Below are 16,140 nucleotides of genomic sequence, written 5' to 3'. Positions count from 1 at the left end.
TCTTCTTTAAGCATATAACTTAGACAAAGTTGTTCTATTGAACTGAAAGAGACTTACATTCCTGAAGTCAAGCATATACACAAGCGTTTTAAGAATTATGGCTTCAACCTAAGTCAATCCTAAACCTTACATGAATTTTGGATATTAAAAAGAAAAATGTTTTAAACCCCAAGTCTCTAAGGAAAGAAATAAATACTTATATATGTCCACTATATTATGAAAACTACTGTACTTGAATAAGACAGTCATGAATGTTTTTTAGATTTAAGAAAATAATTTTGAAATAAAATATGTCCATACATACATGATTAATGTGGCTTCTCTGTTCTCTTCTGCTCAAATTATTTATATTCCTAGTGAGAGGGGAAAAATTCTTTCCAGCTAAAGAAGCTGCCTCTTTTATGAATAAAAATGAGCTTTTTTTTTTTTTTTTGCAGAAAAGTGGAAAAAGGCTCTTTCAGTTTGAATTTCTGACATCAAAATAATATGGTGCAACTCTGAATATGATCCCCTCCTCTCTTTGCTTTCTACCATGTCAAATTTTCATAACAGACTTCAGCAACACTTAGAGACTCCAATGAGGCATTTAGTAAAGTACACACAATAAGTAGGTAGTCATGGTCCAAAGAGCCTTTAAGGAAAAGACAGGGATGGAGATAACACAGACGGAAACAATAAAGTAGCACAATTCAAAGAGTAAGCAGTCATCCCACACCCATTTCCTTGCCATCACAACAGAATGATTTCCCAGCATCTACATTTATAATAAAGACTCCTGCAGATAGCCGTGTTCAGCAAGATCCTAACGATTCAAGTCCAGGAAAGCTTATGAGGCCAGATGCTTAATGAGTAAAGAAAGAAAACTGAAGTGTAATCCACATGTCATGTAGCCACATTGCAAAGCAGACATTAGCCAGGGAAGAAATGTTAGAACAAAAGGTTTTTGTAGGATCAGGTTATAAAAAAGTGGGGAGCTCTTGAGACAACCCAGCAATTTGGGCAAGCTCCAGAAAGCGAGGAAGGCTTCCTACTGTAGGGTTCGCTCCCTTGCCAGCTCAATATATGGTCCCCTTCTTCAAATTACAGAAGACTTTTCACTTAAAACACTGTCTTAAGCCATTGGTGATGTCCTCGTTCTCTTCTGAGAATCACACTGTAACACCTGAAGTTGCTACAAGTCTCTTGTATTTACGTAGAAAATTTGCTAAAGGGTTGTGAAGAGCATTTTGGGGCTTGTAGCAATTTTTTGGTAGCTCTCCAGACACTGTGCCCATTTCATGCTTGTTTGTAGCTGTGGAGATTGGGGTCTCTGATCCCCAGGGTCCAGTCCAGGTTCCTTTCTACTAGCAGTTCGTCAGAGATGCTGCCAACAGATCAAAGGCTACTGATTGCTGCAATAGCATCTTTCTTCACTTTGCCAAGGGATGGAGGTCAAATAGGACAGACAAGAGCTTTCAAAACTGAACCGGTATAGAACAAACATGGGTGTAGGAGCCTTCAACTGACATGAACAACCCAGAGATGAGAAAACAAGGTCAAACTGGAAGTGGTGTAGAAACAGAAAAGGAAGAAGATAAAGAACTGAGGACTGAAAGGAGAATAACAAGGATAGCAGGAACAGAAAACAGTCTTTTTGTTTGCCTACAGATCCAGCTCCTGGTGTGAAACTTCTGACGGTACATAGGCAACACTGTGTTTTGAAACAGCAGTTTTCTGGATGTCTTCTCAAAAGTTGCCTTTTCCCACTACCCAATCCGTGGTGAAAGTGTTTGGTGACAAATAAAACACATACAGGTTTTCAGCCACACAGACACTGAGTATCTGAAAGGTCCGTTTGTAAAAGCAGTAGAATGAAACTCTCCAGTAAAAACAAACTATTAAAAAAACCCTGCCTAAATGCTGCCCAGTGGAGACAAAGATAAGTTTGGATTGATTATGCGTTGCCCTCACCTCCCCCCCTACCCCAAAATCACGAGAGGCGAGATGACCTCCGCTCCCGGCCATCTCCCCAAGGCAGATGGGGCAGCGGGCGGTGGTGCCTCCCCGCCGTGGGCAATGCCCCGAGGCGGCTCGTGGCTCCCTGGAGGGGCTAAAACAACATGGACGTGGTCAGGGAAGCCAAAGGAGAGGGGAGAGACATGCCTTGATGTTTAGGAATTGAACAAGTAGTACATTTTTCAGAAACGAAGGTCAGCTATTCATGGCCTCGCAGTTACCTACGGCTACTTCTTCTCCCACCTCCACCGGCAGAGCCAGAGGTTTAAAAGCGGTTTCAAATCGTAACGGATTCTTCATCAATCTTTCAAAAATCACTCTTGAGGTAGGTATCTAACTGTCTTATTTGCCAAACCATCTCAGGAAAAGCCTTATAAAGCCCAGTTTGCTCTTAAATCGTAAAAAAGAGAGCAAGTTATTTGCTTCTATATCGTAGCCATCAGCACTGATCCCACTCAAGGTAACAGCAAAGTGCCTTTCAAGTGAACCTCGCTGGAACACTTGGCCACGATTCTTTAGTACAGGTACACAAGTGAGTCAGTCATAAGTTACGCTGAACAGCGAATCAAATGGTATCATTTTCCATTGGTGAGTAATCGACGGGAAATGTGAAATGTCATTACAGGGCTGGTTAACCATCTGGTAAAAGCTTCTCTATGAACAGTGCAGATGAACTACATTGAAATATTAAGGAAACATCAACTGAAGCTATTTAGCCTCTCCAGAGACCTATAGTTCACGCATGGTGGGCAGGTAATAATGTCCAATTATTCTGGAAACAACTAAACAAGTCACTGTAAAATTATCTCATTTGCACTGGATCCAACATTAAGTATTTTTTAAAATATTCATCATTCATTCCAGGTAACAAAAAGAAACAACTAATCAATCTCCAAGGAACTGCCCATAAATCAAAAAGCCATACTGAGAAGCTGGCAATTTTTCATTATTCCAGGAGTAATATTTTAAAGCTGACAAGCTGACAGGGTGGTCCAGGTCTGTGACATTATCACATCTGTGATGAACAACCAAGCTTTACACAACTACAGTAGCAATTGTTAGAGTTACTCTAACAAGTTACCACAGAACTTGTGGAAAAACAAAGACTTTTTTTTTTTAAAAAATGTGAATTGAATTTACTTAGCAGAGAAGTTATTAAAATCAAGTTTGGGCCAAATTAAAGGCATCTTGTTATTACTACACAGAGAAGACTTGATTTTGCATCCCCTTACGGTGATTAGCGACAGCCTTTCACAGAAGACTCATCAGAACAGAAGTGTACATTCAGCCTTTATTTATTTCAGAGCAAGCTGACATGAAAAGGTTAAAAATACTTCAGTGAATGGCAAATCAGGCAGTAAATTTGAGGTTATCCTGCTTGCAAGTGGTGCACATTGATGGATCACCTGATGGTGGTAATAGCACATAAAAATAAAGTTGTCCATTGCTTTACACCCCTGTCTGCTGAGGATGTAGTTCAAGACTCCACCAATGTCACCCAACTGCCTACTGAAACAGGTAAAACCAGGGTCAATAGAGCTTCTGACGAGTCATGTTGGATGTTCATCTTACCTCTTCAGCCACTCCTAACTGCTGCCATAACTTAAGGTGTGAGCAAGCAAATCCTGAAAGTCCTTTAAACACCTGGCCCAATTCTGCACAGTCCGAGGGTGATTGGTTACACACGCATGAGGAAGACTTGAAAAAGAGCAGGCAAGGCAAAAGCACAGAGCCTAAAAGCCTGGTTTAGCAGAGCAACGGTCCTCAAGCATATGAGTAGACATGCAATTTATCACCTTTTTAAATTTTTTTTTTTTTTAAACTTAGAGGAAATACCAGCTGCCTCTACAGAGAGTTTGAGAACGGTTTCTGGTTTGGATGGTTCAGTTTAGGAGAAAACTTCATCCAGCCTTGTGCTGCAGCACAGTTTGCTGTTCAGGGACTCAGGCACAGCAGAGCAAGGAACTGCAGAAAGGAGCCTTTGGACCTGAGCACGTACAGCATCGTACACGTGCAGGAGCATCCCACAAGACAAGCCAACGGGCATGCAGTATCTCCATACAGCACGTACTGACCAGGGTACAGCAAGAATGTGTTTAGGAAACACCCTTTGCACTCTCTTGGCAAATGGCTTGACTATAGTTAAGTATGGGATGGTGAGGCCACAAAAGTTTTGGGTGAGATGAAGTGAAGGACTGAATGTCCAAACTACCCACTGTTTTACTCAGCTGGCCTAGCTCTTAAACCAGGGAATGTCACATGTATAAGATGACATCTAGTCACATGGGCAGAAAGACTTGACTGACCGATTTATCTGAAGGTTTCCATACCCAGTGCCATGCTTAGATTTGACTCATAACTAGCTCAGATATTTGCTAACAAAAATCAGGGACACCACAAGGAGTGTTACTTTTCTTTACATTCAGACGCACACAAAAAAAAGCAGTAGAGTGTTGATTTTGCCTCTGGTCTTTTTGTTTTGCCCCAGTTCTTTTCACTTTAGAGAGTTTACCATAAGATACAAGTACTCACTTCCCTCATTTCTGTCCACTTTCTTCCCCCGCTTCTCTCCCTCATTGTCTTTTCTCATCCATTAAAATACAAAGGATTCGTATGTTTTTACAAATTCTCTCTTTTCTTTACAATTTTGATGATACAAGAACACCAGAGATTTTAGAAATGGAATTGCTGTGTATTCAGACATGGCCACTTGCACAACACAGCCTCTATTTTTGGACATTTATCCTCTCTATCCAAGCCTTTAAGCTTGGATACTCAAATCCTGTTGTGCTTCTCAGGTGCCAGTGGCAAAGCAGAAATCATTGGGTGGTAATATATTATCAATAGTCAAAAGAGACAACTTGTAAATTCACACAGTCAAACTTCAGATCTGCTTCCTTCAATCTTCAGGAAATTCTAAGAACAAACACCATGGCACAAGTCTAAGACTTTTAAAGACAGCTTTTAAATCGCAAAATGCTCACAAAAGGCATACGGTTCCCTTGCCAAGCGCTGCGTACTGCTGAATCTGAGGACGTCTCAGAAATACTCTCCGAGTGATTTTCGTTAAACTCTCCAACTGCAAATCTAAGGTTACATCTACATTAGCAAGCATGTGGCCTGATAAGAGTGGATTTATAGGGTGAAAAAACGGTGTTGAGTATCTGATGGGCAGATGATACATGCTTCAAGGGAATTTACTTCAGGCTAGTTTTAGTCTGGGCCTGTGGACTGTATATGTAGATATAATTAGAGAGCATTAAAAGCAACACTGGAACACACTGTCTGGTTTCATTTAATCCGAAAGGAAACCACCTTGTATACTCAGAGACTGCTCTGTGCTGTGAGCCAAAGCGTGGTAAGTGGCGATGATCAGGAGATCACTAATGTAGCTGCGCCCTAATTAAGTGTCAGTCTGGTCTACCACGAAGGTTCAAATTCACATTTCCTAAGAAAATTATCAGCAAATTTAATTGGAATAGTTATGTTTATGGTCCTAAAGAAATCTCAGCGATAACTGAACCTGTCTCTGAGTTGCCAAAACTTTCCTGTCCCATTCTATGGATACTTTGATAAAAAATAAATTGGAAATTCCAGTGTGCCCTTGCAAAATTCCTGTATATATCAAACCTAATGACTGAAGACTAGGGATTGAATTTGAGCCAAGTCATGGTTCATAACTTGATTTTGAGCCTGTTCCAGTAACACCACCCTGCCTCACGCCAGTTTGATTTAGAGATAGGCTTTGTGCCCAGCATCTAATTTTGTATATAATTACAGTTTTAATGTTTGTAATATGGTCTCTGTAAAAGGAGGAACCCTCTGAGGAACCTTCAAACTACGCTAACAGTCTGAATAGCTGCTTAGGTTAAGACTCCAATGCTTGAAAGAAAAGAGAGAAAAAGTGAAGATAATAGATGAATACAGCTGAAGCACGCTCACATTTCTTATCTACTGCAGTCGTGGCCCTTGGTGGGTGCAGGACGCCGTCCTCTACACAGACGTGTGCACCGTGTTTAGATGTGGAAGTGGTAGGACTGAGATTAGGATCACAATAAACAGGCTTGATTTCAGCATGTAATGTGAGGATTATTGGCTATACCTCAGAGATATGTTTTCTTTTTGTGACTCCTCCTCCATTGGCATATGGACTGCTGAAAAGCAGGAATTAGACCCCGCTAGTCAAGAGGACTGATTCTGCAGCTACTTTTGCTCCCTTGCTTCCTTCACCCTCAGCAACCTTTAGCCATGCTGCATAGGCTTGTCCTCAATAACAAACCAATACAACTGGCACGTTTCTGTACAAGATGCACAGAAAATGGACAAGTAACTACCAATTTTAGACTCAGCGATGCAACGAATACAGCATTACACCTTCACATGGGCCTGTATCCCTTTGTGGAAGATCGCTCTGATGATAAAGCTGGCACTACATTTCAAAATGATTCAAGAATCCTTAAGAATAACCCAAACAAGAACTGAATTTTTGTCTCAGAAATTACTCACAGAGGAGACTTCTGCATAATCCTGGTCACAAACTGTAACCAGATCGGTATCTGTTAAGGTAATACAGAAGACCATAGTGCCGTGGTTCTTAGAACTGAAATTGAGACCGGTGCCTGTTTCACTCTCATGTTTCTGGGTGATACAGTTTGACTGGTTGTGTATTTAACAGGCACTGCCAACCTTAACAGGCATATTGACTTCTGGGACTGGTAATATAACATACTTTATTGACTGGGTAGTATTCAGAAAGTAAATCAGAAAGTCTTGGTTTTACTTTTCAAATAACCCACAAGGAGATTAAATTACTAAAAAAAATATATATATAAGATCTTCACCTACAGATTTCTTCATAGTTTTGATACCCTAAGGCAGCTCCTATTGATATGAAAGCTATTTTGCTAATAGTCAGCTAACAGTCAGTTTGCCACTTCTTGTGGAGGGGGGAAATTGGTGGCTGTTACTCCTTGACTAAATATGCACCACAGTCTTTAAACATATGTTGCATCCCAGAACTTATAATTGCAGTTATCAGTGTACTGTTCAGCTTAGCTGCAAATTCCTCCATATTCTTTTGAAGAGCCATTTTTTAAGAAATTACGTTCTATAGCAAAGTCAGCATTCAGATAGTCTCATCCAGGCTGACTTTTAAGATTGGTGTTCTGCTCCTTTTAAGAAAAGAAAATGATTTCCTTTAAAATTAAAACTTTTTGGTAAAGTCCTTCACTTCGGGCTGTTGCTATGACAAAAAAAATGGACCTCTTTCATACAAGGTCTTTTAGAGAAAATTTTTGGCACACTGTACAAGCACAGGGAAACAGGCCACGCAGCTGAGAACAGATTTTGAACGGAGCCATGTACGCTGTTTCTCCGCTTGCAGGACTTGGGATTGCTCCTAACTTACTCCAGGGAGCTCCTTGGCAAGGCTTTTACACCGCCCAGAATCAGGCAAGACCAAGGTATACATCAGCCTGCTCCACACCTCGCTTCTAGGAGAAGGAAACCTGGCTATGGAAGCCAAAAAAGAGACGTGGTGCAGTGCGGCCAGGGCACTGGGTTAGGTAGGGTGCCAGGCACTCCACAATGGCACACAGTCTAAACACAACGAGAAAACCATTTTAGGAGCTTTACCTAACAGGAATGTGAAAACTGGATGGGGAGATACCCATGTACGGCTCTAACCTTTCCCTGAGGAAAAAGAGGTGATGGAGAACACGAGCAGGAAGGTAAAACCAGAAGAAATATCAAACAATATTTACCTCCCACAGCAGTAAATGCTTGAAGCATACAACATTGGGCATAAGGGCTCACGCTAGGCAAATTAAGTCAGTGAGATGCTCCGTGCCAGTAGTCTTCCAAATGAACAGCCACCTCCTTGTGCCACTCTCTTGGTTTCTGGTTGCCCTCCTGACAAACGCACGCTCCCCCCGATGCGGTGCAGCTACCCTCCGTGCCCCCCAGCAGCTGCCTCTGCGGGTCCGAGCGCTGCTCAAGCCCAGCCGCTGCCTCGTCCCACTCCCTTCTGATGCTGTTTCCAGCCCCCAAACCGCAAAGAACCACTTTACGCAAACCACGAGCAAGGAGAAGACTGTACTGCAGAGGCAGTGCTCCTTATGCTGCAAGGGTCAGGGCAGAAGAAGAGACTGCAGAATCAGAGCAACCTTGGCACTTTGCGGATCGAAAGGGACCTCTACCACTCACTCCCTTCGCAAAAATGTTAATTGAAGAGTTCTGCTTTCGCAAGATTTGGTGCTCTCCCTCTCCTTCTCTGTTACCAACAAATAAATGTCAGGGGGGAAACGCGGGTGAGGTTTTCTTCTTTTTACTTTGAAACCTGGAAGAGCCCAACCTTTTTAATTTTAAAAGTTTCTTCAAAGCATCTAGCCAGCTCAGCTACTTGACTGCTGTCACCCGTATGACTGTGACAATGCAGCATGGTCGAGGACAGCTGTGTCGCAGGCCACTAACGGCATGTTATAAAAGTCCATTTTTGCAACAAAATATATCTGGTAACAAAATGTTCAGAGCTTATTACATGTATGTGGAATATAAGGGTTTAAGCAATGCTCCGAAGGAGTTCTGTGAAAGATTAAGTACTGTTTGGCTGGGGAAGATGAGCAAGTCTGCAACAAACCAGGGATGTGAAAGGACATACAAAGACCATACATTACTGGTATCGTAGAAAAATGGTTTCATTCACCCAGCTAGCAGAATGATGTTTTTTCCTTTTGTTTTCCCTGTCACAAGACCCTTTCTTTTTACCTGGCTAAAAGTAGCTGTGTATTAATAACTTGATCAAATGCAGATCAGAAGTGACATTAAGAACTTATTTGCAAGTAATGTTTGGAGCTAGTAGAAAAACCAAGAGGATTTGGAAGGAGTCAATCAACAGACGTCTGTTTTAAAGCAACAGAGACGTCTCAGAGCGAATGCAGCTATTTCCATTCCTCATCATCTGAAGATCCAAGCGTACGTCCTACAAACCTCCCTGAGGTTGCCTGCTTTGTAACTGGATACAGCATTAAAAAAACCCCCAAACAAAACACACACCTCTCCCATTTTTGTGCACACATGTGTGAGAGCTCACAGTTCTTCACCAGGAACTCATGTAAACAAAGATTTTTCAAATCTTCTTGAACTGACTCAGGTGGTGGTTGACAGGAGCAGATGAAAACAGGGTGCTGCACAAGGCTTGTCACACGTGTCCTTTCTAAGGCAGTGCAATGAGGTAGTTCCAAGAAGCATTTCAGGGAGAGCATAAAGGGAGGTTAGCCATGATGCATCAGCTGTCCATTTCAAACTAAATGACTCCAAATAAGAGAGTGGAAAAGCCTGGAGGAAATAAAAATCTCTTAGCTCCTTACAGGGAGTTAGATCCTGGACGGACACCTGAGAACGAGCAGAGAGCTTATGGGGAAGATCTGCTCCACTTCTCACTTCTTCCCTGCTGATGGCATTCAACATGTTGTATGTCTCTCCCATAAACAGTTACTTCAGAGATTTTTTAAGTGCGTATGCCCTCTCTCTTCCCAATTTCCGCAGGCGCAGGTGGCACAGACAACACTCAGCTGGAGCTCCTCGGCTAATGTACAAGGTGAGGAGGAATGGCTATGTCCCAGCCATTGTCCTCAGGTAACAGATCCCACTGCAAAGCACTTGCTTTCAGCTGATTTCAACTTTCCTGGGCTATCATCAAGACTCAAAACAAATAAACTGAATGTACAATGGGAGAGTACTGCTCTCGTGCAGTGTCTAAGTTCCTCCAGGAGAACAGTTCCTCTAGCAAGTCCTCCAGTCAAAGACGCAGGCCAAAGAGTTTCAAATAAAGTTTCTTCAAACCCAGAATCCACCTATTTTGCTTCAGCCATTAGAAGAGCCTCTGCCCTCCAGTAGCTTCCCTGAGCAGCCCCATCCCTGGCTGACTTGGCATTCCCCAGGGCTGTGAAATTCCTCCATTCTCCATTTTAACCTCCATTCTTGGCAATAGCTGGAATTGGTTTTCAGAAGCAGAAAATTTCATTTTGGCAGCAGCCCAAGGGCAATTCATGAGAAGTCAGCTGAGCTTGGGTCTCAATGCTATCACCACTTACCAGGGTTTAGTGAGTCCAAGCAGACAATTTGCCTTGGATCACAAAAGCATTAGTCCTTTCACACAGTGAAAAATACTACCGTGCTTTCTCCTGCTTGACTCTGTCCATTCTTGACCTTACTAACAATTATGATTTATTGTTAAAAGTATTTGTAACTATTCTAATATCTGCTGTTTCACAGACACTGTAAGTCAACACCTGTAGCCTATATAGTTCATAGGATTCCCTCACATGAAAAGCCCCCCAAAGGAAAATCATGTCACAGCAACACCAGGAACAAGAAATTTTATTGTATTGAATTAATTGCACAGCTATATGAGTGTGCATTGCTGTAGCTAGTAACACACATGTACAAAGGGTTTCAGAGTTCAAAAAAAATGAACATATCCATCTCATGATGAACAGAAAAAGGTTTCTCTCCCTCATGGAAACAACAAGTTTTAATGAGATATGTTAAGGAATTATTCTTTCCTAATGTCCTATATGTTTCAGAGTACAGTAAATTGTATGTTTCTAGAAATAGTTGGTCATATACCTCTGCTGTTCGCTGAAACAGAAAGCTTTTCAATCCAAATTGAGAGACATAAAAAAAAACAAACAAAAAAACCCCTGTTAGATCATCTGGTCCATCCTCTGCCAACCCAGAACTGCTCCCCAAGTTTGTTCGTGGTTTATCTGCTGCACTACTCGGTGAGTCAGACAGTGGGACCTAGTGCATCACCTTGGGGAGACTCTTGCACAGTTCAGTAAGACTAGTCTGCTAAGAAATTTTTCCTAATATTGTTTTATGTAATGATGAGATCAATAGGGTGGATGTCTGGCTTACCCTAGTAAGAGCTGTTGCTGAGTTCCCTGCTGCATTTCAGTTTTAATTTACATCCTCTAATCTGCTTTACATTGAACAGCACTGTCCTTCCCTTAAAAAAAAAAAAATCTCATGCTAGCCTTTGTACACCCATCAGAGAATAAATAAAACAGATAAATGCTCAAATACCTGACCTACTTGTTCAGGCTTTGTGAAGGCTCTGCCAAACTTACAGTTCAGATGTGTATCAAACATCTGAAGGAGGCATTCTCTCTTGCCTCATCACCTACAATGTTTTGTTCCAGATATTTTCGTTAAGTACTAAACCTCAGGAATATTAATTTTCTTTGCAAGAGACAGTCCCTTGAAACAGTATAACAAGTAGATTTTTATACATCTGCCAAGACTTGATGATATAGTGGCAGTGGGATTTTTTTGTTTTTAAAAAATAAATCAAGAGTGAAACGTCTGTGATTGAGGTAGGCCCAGAACATGGGATCAGGAAAGCTCCAACAGCTGTGAGCACGGGCAGAGAGGCTGGGTGACTCTGAACCCACATCTGGATTCAATGTCGGGCCAGTTCCTCTCTTTGGAATGACGTGCACCAAATGCATCAGGCCAAAACATCCATGACCTTTGCAGGGAGGCAGGGCTAGGGAGTTTCATGGTTAACGCAAAGAACTGCCTTTTGCAGACCTGGCACTTCCTAAGGGGTCTTTAAGGGTGACAGCATTCGCGAAACAGAATGAAAATTTGTAGCCTCGTATTCAAGATTATTCGATAAGTCTTTTAATAAATGCTTCATGATGACGCTGCCTGGCGGTAAACAAATAAGTTTTCAATTCAGATACTGGTGTCTGCAACGTCCCCAAGGCCATTTAACATTTCAACCCCATTTTCTCTAGGATGGAGCGCGCATCTATGAGATACAACCGGCCAAAGGCATCACCAAGTCTTTACGCATCCACCTGGCGGTCCCGACCGCTGATTCCCCAAGGTGCGAACACAACAACTGCCCAAATTTCTTTCCTTGAAAACCAGAGGACCTCCAAGGCAGGAGCAGGGTCACTTGAACGGCAGAGCGCACTGACATCTAGTGGGTGGCTGGGAAAGTACTTGGGTGTCTTCTGTGCCTGCAACAACTGGGGAAAAAGAAGTAGAAAGAAGCGTTTTGCAGGCCGCTCATTTTCAATCATCAGGCAGAAATCTGCACTGAGGCTCTTGGCTTTACTGCTCCCACTCAGCAGTGCATTGCTGGTTGACAAGAGAGCACCCATCCCCAACTTCACATGGGTTTGAGGCCGGATGAAATTATCATGTTTCCCTCCTCGCCGGTTTGCCTTTCAAGCCCCAACAAGCAGAAGTTGCAAGGTATTCCACATGGGAAGGGAAAGTGTAATTTTCATTTTTTTGAGGAGTTAAAGTGTTTTCCAAGATGGGAAATATTAACCATGTCTACAAGGAACCATAGCTCCTGGGAGCCTTCCAACGCTTTTTGGGTTGGGAGCTGTTATGTTCGCCAAAGTCCAATCCTACAACATAGGCCATTTTCTCTTCTCCTATTGAAAGTGTGTATTTAAGAATTAGGGGTTAGAAGGAAAGAAAATCTTTATTCCTCAAGGACATCCATCACTATCCCCACAGAGTTTCATAAGTGCCAATGTGGGATTGACTTTCACCACAGTTTTCCGCAGAAGCAGCTCCCAAAGGGAGGAAGATTGCCCTATACCACCAAATTATTTTGCAGTCTTTCTCCTCCTCCCACTCCATCCCCATCACATCCAGCTCTCAGAACACCAAGACAAATGAAGGGTCTGGAGAAGAATATTTATACTTGCCCTAGGTGTACTGTTTCTGAAACAACTCTGGCATTACCAGAAAGATGATCCTTTTCCTTGCCCCAGCTCTATTTTGGCCACAGTTCCCACCTACTTTCCATGTGCAGTTGACACCTTCCAGGGTCTGCAAGGGAAAAGAGAACGCCAAAGGCTATAGCCAACCCAACATACCTTTCTGCAAAGGGAAGTGGCTCCCTGTAGAGGAATGTAGCAAGAGAAAGGGACAAAGAAAAACAGAGGTAACACACTTTGCAGTTACATACTCCCAATATGACTTTCTTCCTTAGTTTAGCTATGTCCCTCCAAGTTCATGTTACAGGGTTTGAGAAGGAGTGGGATAGGATTTTTTATGCCGATTACCCATCCTGGTCTGACAGCAAAGGCTGAACTCTCATGCTGTAAAGCATACAGCTGTAGGTAAAAAAGGGAGTTAGTGACACGTATTAGACTGAAGGGATCCCATATCAGTCAGCCGTGCCCAGCTGCACTGTTGTCTCCATCTCAGGGACCACCATTCCAAAACTCACAGGCTCCTTGTCTCTAGGAGACTGTAAATACTCAGCTGAACTCAATGCTCCCATTCCGGCATTGCATCCTCCACCAAACAGTCAGGCACGCTCTGTTTTCTGTCACCTCTTCCCCCATGACAAATTTAGCCAGCTTGGGTCATGTACTACCAGCTGCTTACTGACACAGGACTCCTCCTAAGGCAAAGGATCTGCCTACAGCGTTTATAAGTGGGAAGATGTGTTCGTAATTCCTGCTTTCAAGGTCTCCTTGAGCATTGCCCTCTGATAGCTACTGGGCTTGTCCTCCGCAGCATCTCCTAGTGATCCGTGTTAGACGATACGAGAGAGTCCTATAGGAAACCAGCTGATGCAGGCAGCGGACCAGCTCTTCCCTTAGCGTACAGCAGGACGGCCTTACGGGGTGAGCATGTCCCTGCGACTTCCCAGCCCCGGGTACACCGTTTCCCTTCGCGACACGGTACGTCTCCGCTCTAATCAAGTGTCTGATGGTATTACCCTTTAGCACTTGTAGCCCATCAGGGATTATCGCTATGAGCTTCCGGGCTGATGTTTCGGAAGGGGGTAGAGGCAAGTTGCCGGGATGTCAGAGAGCTGTACGGAGAGCGTAAGTCACTGCGGTGGAAAACAGGCACTTCTTGTCTTTCCTATTAAATGTGCGGATGAGAGAGAATGAATAACAAAACCTGCTTGTCGTGTTTTCCTAAGCAAGGCATATAAAGCTGACGATCTGTAGAATGAAATATGTACGCTTAACCTACATATCTGTCAGGACTTTTTTAATCAGCCAAGGTTTTCAAAAACTCCAGCTCCTGCACCAATTGAGTTTATAAGAGTAGTATGATTATTTAGTGCTGTTCCAAATGAAGGGTCCTCCCCCCTTCCCAAGTTATTAATAAGTTGGGGCAACATATTGTTTTTAGAAGGTATGAGTTTTCCAGGAGGGAGGGGAGGGGAGAGTGATTTTAGGAGAGTGTTTTATTTTCACCCAAGAAAACACAGAGCCTGTTCTAGCCTGCTGTGAACACAGAGGGCTGTTTTAACTGCTGGGCATTGTTCTTGTTGTTTGTAACGAAATAGCAGTAGCAGGTGAAATGATTTGATACCTTACTGATTGCTTCGAAACAGCTTCCCTTCCATGATGGCAGAAGTCAGCATCAGAAGTTTACACTGAATTTTAGGTCCAGCTGTGAAAGGTTCAGACTTTTTAAAGAAGGAAAAAAAAAAAAAAAGTACACTGTCCTTTACATCAAAATGAAAATCAGGCCAAAGATGCACAGAAGTGCAAAGTTTTGCAGTAATTGTCACATAGTATTTACATTATTTCTGTACAAACTTCAGGTTTTGGAGAGCATTTCTGGCTCACTTCACATCATGTGTTGCCAAAGGTCTATGGAGCCTTCCTAGCTTTTGGCTGTGTGCAGACAGTTCTGACTAGCAGAAATTGTGTGAAAGGAGCCAAAAAAATGGTTCTCATACTTGTTCTGAATACATATTGAACACATCTTTGCCAAGCACTAACCTGAACAGAGCCAGCCTGTAATAAAGCCCAAGAACTTATTAATTCACGGAGTGCAGAAGCAGGTGCTACAGGTCTGCTACTTCTACAGTTTTGGTTTGTGCTCTGCTTGTGATAGTTTTTCCTACTCGTTTAGCTGTTAGGGTAAAACTGACCTTTCCAATACGCAGGGATGAAGTGAGCTGTAATTAGCAAGGGAACTCAAGAACCGAGGATATTAAATTCACACTCTCGAGCCACAAAAAACCTGCCTACCTTTCCGCAGTTATTACAGAAGCCAGCGAAGGGGAATAGGGATATCTACCTTATTAAGATCCGGTGGCCTACATTTTCGCTGGAGGGAAGCGCTGCTGCAGTAACCTGAACCCCACCCCATTATTTTCCCAGCTCTCTGCCAGCGCAGTCTATTCAATATAACATCTCGGTGGTACGTACCGCTCAGCTCCCTGCTTGCGTTCGTGCAGCAACGCACCCCAGAGCGGTGGTGGCACAGCGAGACATCCACAAACCCTCCTCCGTTAGGAGAAGTTTCCATTTTTCCTGCCCAGACGAAATTCCACTCGCAGGTGTGGGATGTTTATTTGCGAGAAAGGGCTAGAGAGCAGTAATGTATATTGCATAAAAGGGCAGGCAAAAAGTCTCATATAAGAAGCAAGCAGGATGAATGAGGATTTAGATACAGGATGAAAATTGTAAAACTGGCTTTAATATTGCTATTATGCTTCCATGGGAGGGAGAGAATATGTTAACATTTTTATATTAGAGGCAAACACAATACAAAAGTAAGCCTCTGAGAGATCACCATACCTCTCCTCTCTACTCAAGCTATTTTTTTTTTTAGGTATTAACTGAACTTCCTTCACAAGTGAAGTCCTCCATACTTAAAGACAATCAGTACACAGCGGCATCTCGATTCCTGAGTAGTATACATAATTATGTGATTGAAATAGCAAATGTCAGCAATAACGCTGCTACTTTGTAGTAGACTTTGTCTACTGCAATCATTGTCTGTTAGACGGTTGTTCAGTATAAAGCTATGACCTGGGTGTTACTTCTCCCTTATAGTAACGCAGAGCAATTGGGACCATGTTTGAAATACACGCTGACGGTTTGGTCCCCTGAGGGTTATGCCATCACTTTGCTTACGCATCACTTCCTCCACAATAATTTTGAATTTATCAGCCAACTCCAACCAGACTTGAGAGAGCAGAAGCTTCTGAGATACAAGGTTCCTAAGCATTTTATGAAAATAAGCAGCTGGGCAGTGAAAACTGTCCCTATGAACACTTCCAACATAAGAAAGGCAGCAGCAGAACTGCATTTACTAAACAGCACAGAGACATCACAGGGATGCTCAATGCTC

The sequence above is a fragment of the Cariama cristata genome, unplaced genomic scaffold, assembly GCF_000690535.1.
Source record: "Cariama cristata isolate BGI_N322 unplaced genomic scaffold, ASM69053v1 scaffold9863, whole genome shotgun sequence".
Lineage (NCBI taxonomy): Eukaryota > Metazoa > Chordata > Aves > Cariamiformes > Cariamidae > Cariama > Cariama cristata.
This window is presented reverse-complemented; position numbering follows the sequence as displayed.